Raw genomic sequence first — 6,069 nt, 5'->3', positions numbered from 1 at the left:
ACACGACAATAATTTAAAACAATTAATGACGTTAAAGATTATATCAACTTATTTTTGTAAATAAGCATTAAAAAACATTTTATAATCGGACTTCTGTTGTGATTATCAATGACACTAGAGGTCGCAGTTTTATGAATTGTTACTGAGTATATTTTATTTTTCTCACTCAAAAAATCCTTTTTTATTAATAATAATAATAATAACAAAAAAGAAAGGATTTTACAATAATAGTGACATTATTACAAACGAGAAAAGAATTAAAGGAATTTGCCTATTTTAATGATATTAAAGATTATATGAATCTATTTTGTAAATAAACATTAAAAATCATTTTATAATCAGACTTCCGTTGCGATTATCAATGACACTAGAGGTCGCTCTTTTATCAATCTGTTACTGTGGATATTTTATTTTTCTCGCTTGTAAAATCCTTTCTTTTTGTTATTATTATTAGTATGAAGTTAGTATTAAGGCATAGTTACGTAAAGGCATAGTATTAAGGCAATGTTACGTAGTATTAAGTTAGTATTAAGGCATAATTATATAAAGTGTTCTTCTTATATATTACGAATATCATAACAGAAGTTATGATATTCGTAACACAACTTGACATTTTATTCGAGCTTCTGTTTTGACAATCAGTGACACTAGAGGTCGCTGTCTTATGAACCCTTACTGCGGATATTGTTTACTAAACCAGTTGCGCACTTGAAAATTCTTTATTTTTTAGATTATTATTACTATTAGGCATTACGTATTGTGAAGGTTTTTCAAGGCTAGCCACTTAGCGTGTGGCTACATAACAGGGAGATGTTTTCTCACTATAAAGTAGAGTGGTTTGCCACAAAAGCAGGGAGCCAGGTACCAAGTATTCACACATAAATTGATACTTAACGGCACAAGGGGTGGACATGAGAACTGTTCAGCGGCTTCATAATTACCAGAGTTGCCTTGATGTGGGTGACGTGTTTCCGGTTTGATGGTTACAGGAGAGATTTAATAACCTTGATATGTCGAGAGGGCGCTGTGGTCGAGACGCGAAATTAAAGGCTAAAAGTAGGTTAATGTGGAGAAAGAAGTAAATAGCCAAGCTTTGTGTTAAGCTGTCGGGATTCTGAAGGTTAAGATTTGAGGTAGATCATAATGTTCACTGATCTGTAGTTAGAGGATTACACATTGTTATATGTACATATAAAAAAAAAGCGTGAAATATGTTTTCTGAAAATAATCAACCTATTGTTCGCGAGTCTATCATGGGTACTTGGCACGATGCCAAAAGCCATATACTTTTTTTTTTTTTTTTTGTCCACTTTCTTTTCGCATGAAAGTATCGCAATCCATCTTAGCGTCAATATTGCTGACATTATTTATTGAAATCCTTCTCTAATCCTCCCACCCGTGAACTCACGTTTCATTTCGTCTTATATTTATTTATTTTTCCTGCTACAAGAAACAACTTAATCACAGTCATTTATTTGTAATTACCGACTGGTTACTAAACAACAAAATTAATGATGATATCAGAAAGTGAGGAATAAATCCGTTCTGATGCATGCAGAAGAGTGAGAAAAGAGTGCATTGCTTCGCTTTCTAGTCCCCCAACGAAAATAAATAAGTAAAAATCCTGTTTCTATTTTGGATAACATCCAAAGCGAAACTGAGTCATTTTTTTATAGATAACCTTGGATCACGGGTGCTGTTACACATCCTTGAAGATTCCCCCAGTGTGATTTTGTCCCTTCGGTTTCCACTGCTGTTTGCGTAACGTCTCATCCCCTCTTTCTGTTCCATTTCCAAAAATGATGTTCTTAATCATATTACTGTATTTTAACCAAATAGAATGTCATGATAGTTACTATCACAAATAGTTCTCAAAACATAAAGTGATTAAAATTAACAGCCCGGCTAGCTCAGTCGGTAGAGCACGAGACTCTTAATCTCGGGGTCGTGGGTTCGAGCCCCACGTTGGGCGGCATATTTTTTTACTCCTGTTGTCGTCCAGGAGTATAAACAGAAAATTATTTATTTATTAAACATCGGTAGCCGTAGCCGAGTGGTCAGGCAAGAGGTATACGTGTTTTGAGTCACCAGGAGTTCAAGCCTGTGACTGCTAAACACGGTGTTGTTATTTGTATTCTCTCTGTCTTGTGAACCACTCTTGACCATGTGTTCGTCCCGCAGTATAAACAGAAAATTTATTTATTTTAAGATCTGTTGGTTGTTGTGGTGTTTTCTGGCGCAAGGGCAACTTAGGCCATATTGCGCCTCCCAAATCAATTCAATTTAGATATAAGAACTGCTTGTACACAGTTAGAAACTGTCATACATTTGAATTTGTTTTAAATAGAAAAAGAATTCAGAGAGATTTGCTTCTTTGCCTATGATGCTATTGAGAGACAGAGGTTGTTGCAGATCTGAAATGAATTAAAAGCCATTCGTCGGGCGTTGTTAAACAAGCTACATTCAAGGAGTATATGTTTTACTGTAAGAGGTTGCGAGCAGTGCGCACACTGAGGAGGATCCTTCCCTGTTAGCAGATATAGTTGAGTGAGGTGAGTGTGACCTATTCGGATTCTGGATAAGATTACTTCTTCTTTTCCATTTTTACGAAGGCTAGAAGTCCATAATTGTGGTTCGGGCTTTATTTGAAATAGCTTGTTATTTGTTTGCATTTTCCACAGAAGTGTCCATTGTTCCATGCATGTTCTCCGTATTTTGTGTCTATAATCACCATATGGGACTAGATCATTTGTTGAGGCTACGTTGGAAGGATGCTTTGCAGCATCATCTGCACATTCATTTCCTGGAATACCTATGTGGCCAGGGATCCAAGAAAAGATAACAGTTTGTTGATGCTCATGAAGCTGCATCAGCTTATGTCTTACGAGTTTTAATAAAGGATTGTTAGGTGAGGAAGTGCTTTTCAAAGCTAAAATAGCACTTTGTGAATCAGTATATATTATACTTTTATTTATTGACAGCAGTGAGATATTTTTCAGAGCAAGCTTAATGGCATGAAGCTCAGCGGTATAACTGCTACATTCGACTGGAAGTGAAAACGAGACAGTTGAATTAGGAAAGACAGCAGCTGGACCCACTTGATTGCCAGACTTTGAACCATCAGTATAGACCTTTGTGAATTGGGGGTACTTTTGTGTATGAGTATAATGTAGTTGTTGAATGTTAATATTTGCTATTGAACCTTTATCCCATTGCTCAAAGTATTCATTAGAAGAAAGTGTGAAGGTAGCCCATGGTGGATCTGGATCTTTTGATTCTCTGAGGATATTATCAAATTGGATGTTCCAGCTTTCTGCTAGAATCTGTAGTCTGATACCAGCAGGCCGAATTGTTCTGGGTTTATTTGCATAGTGGGTTTTCCACTGGGGATCATGCAGGAGTGGCTAAACAGGATGAGTAGGTATGCTTTTAATTTTAGCTGAGTAATTCATCAGCAACATCTTTCTTCTGATGCTAATTGGAGGTTCGTGAGCTTCAACATAAAGACTTTGTACTGGTGACGTTCTGTAGGCACCTAGGGCTATCCTAAGAGAGGAATGTTGGATGGGCGCAAGACGGGCTAAGGTGCTATCCCTAGCTGAGTCATAAACAGGTGCTCTGTAGTCTAGACGAGATCTAATTAGGGACTTATATAAGTGGAGCAGGGTATAGCGATCTGCACCCAAGATGTACTGGAGATTACCCGGAGTATATTCATTTTCTTTGCACAAGTGGTTCTTAGATATTTTATGTGCTCCTGGAAATTTAATTTCTTATCAAACATTAGCCCTAGGAGACGAATACTGTTTACGATTGGTATAGGGTGATTGGCCAAATGCAACTCAGGTTCAGGATGCATTCTGTGCTTTGTGCAGAAATGTATGGCTGTAGATTTGTGGCTTGACAGTCTGTAACCATTTTGTGCTATCCATAATTCAATGTTATTAATAGATATTTGTAGATGCATCTCTAAATAGTTCATATTCTGGGAATGGCAGGATATGGTAAGGTCATCCGCATAGAGATATGAATCAACAGTGTTTGGAATGCGGTTTGTGATATTGTTTATTTGCAGTGAGAACAGAGTGGCACTAAGAACAGAGCCTGTGGGACTCCTTCTTCTGGTATATATGTTTGAGATAAAACCTGCCGGTACTTAACTTGGAAAGATCTGTGTTGAAGGAAGTTTTGAATAAAATATGGTAAATACCCTCTCATATGAATAGAATGGAGATCTCTTAGGATGCCGTGTCGCCATGTTGTATCAAAAGCCTTCTCTATATCAAGGCATATCATGACGAGATGTTGATTTCTGATGAATGCGTTTCTTATGATTGATTCAGCTTTTGTCATGAGGTCTAGGGAAGATCTATTCTTTCGAAAACCAAAATGATTGTTATTGATTATGTTTCGGGATTCAAAATACCAGGTGAGACGAGGGTGAACCATTTTTTCCAAAGTCTTGCTCAAGAAACTGGTTAGAGAAATTGGTCTATAATTGTGTGGTATCGAATGGTCTTTTCCAGGTTTCGGTATAGCTATTATACAGGGTGATTCACTACCAGTGCGACAAACTTGCAGGAGGTGTAGGGGCACAAAGACGAATCGGAATCACATAGCATTGCAGGGTCCGAAATGCCTTCGTCATGCGGTAGAGGACGTTGAACGGGAGGTCGCGTGAACAGCGATCCCGCTGGAAGTCAGCATTTGCGAACCGGTTCCCGAGGCAGTAGGATGGACGAGTATTCAAACGTTGAACTGGCCGACATGCACGTCGCGTATGGAGCTGCGGACTGTAACGGGCGCGCCGCTCTGCACTTGTACCAGGAACGTTTCCCGCACAGGCGTGCTCCCCATCATACGATTTTAATCGTATGATGAGAAGGTTACGTGAGACTGGTTGTTTCACTAGAGGTACCATGAATCGAGAGCGAACGACGAGGACGCCAGACAATGAGGAGAATGTCCTACGTCTTGCAGAAGGCAATCAGAGTACGATTACTCGAGCGATAGGCCAACGATTGGGTATTTCCCAATCCACTGTATGGAGGATACTGTCAACAAACCAAATGAGTTCGTACCATCTGCAACGCGTCCAATCATTGGAGCCTGCGGATTATCCACTCCGGAGGACTTTTGCTACTTGGTTTCTTCAACAGAAACGGTTCACAAATGCTGACTTCCAGCGGGATCGCTGTTCACGCGACCTCCCGTTCAACGTCCTCTACCGCATGACGAAGGCATTTCGGACCCTGCAATGCTATGTGATTCCGATTCGTCTTTGTGCCCCTACACCTCCTGCAAGTTTGTCGCACTGGTAGTGAATCACCCTGTATAATAGCTATACCGAAACCTGGAAAAGACCATTCGATACCACACAATTATAGACCAATTTCTCTAACCAGCTACTTGAGCAAGACTTTGGAAAAAATGGTTCACCATCGTCTCACCTGGTATTTTGAATCCCGAAACATAATCAATAACAATCAGTTTGGTTTTCGAAAGAATAGATCTTCCCTAGACCTCATGACAAAAGCTGAATCAATCATAAGAAACGCATTCATCAGAAATCAACATCTCGTCATGATATGCCTTGATATAGAGAAGGCTTTTGATACAACATGGCGACACGGCATCCTAAGAGATCTCCATTCTATTCATATGAGAGGGTATTTACCATATTTTATTCAAAACTTCCTTCAACACAGATCTTTCCAAGTTAAGTACCGGCAGGTTTTATCTCAAACATATATACCAGAAGAAGGAGTCCCACAGGCTCTGTTCTTAGTGTCACTCTGTTCTCACTACGAATAAACAATATCACAAACCGCATTCCAAACACTGTTGATTCATATCTCTATGCGGATGACCTTACCATATCCTGCCATTCCCAGAATATGAACTATTTAGAGAGGCATCTACAAATATCCATTAATAACATTGAATCAAAAAATATCCTCGTCAAAACATACATGTTCAGTAATTTTTTGGAAAGACGGTTGATATGCCCTTGAGGCGGACAATTCACAGAACACATTTCCTAAGGCATTAGCAATCTCTCCAGGAGAG

General features: G+C 38.9%; 1 non-coding gene across 1 annotated transcript; it reads left to right on the top strand.

The window, feature by feature from the left end:
* The first annotated feature begins 1,899 nt into the window (after positions 1-1,899).
* TRNAK-CUU (transfer RNA lysine (anticodon CUU)) lies at positions 1,900-1,972 on the top strand. The gene has a single exon. It is a non-coding gene; the product is annotated as a tRNA-Lys (tRNA).
* Positions 1,973-6,069: the final 4,097 nt, after the last annotated feature.

This window comes from Mastigoproctus giganteus, chromosome 8 (assembly GCF_048544385.1).
Source record: "Mastigoproctus giganteus isolate SK-2022 chromosome 8, ASM4854438v1, whole genome shotgun sequence".
Classification (NCBI taxonomy): domain Eukaryota; kingdom Metazoa; phylum Arthropoda; class Arachnida; order Uropygi; family Thelyphonidae; genus Mastigoproctus; species Mastigoproctus giganteus.
Note: the sequence above shows the minus strand (reverse complement) of the source record. Positions and strands in the feature narration are given on the sequence as shown.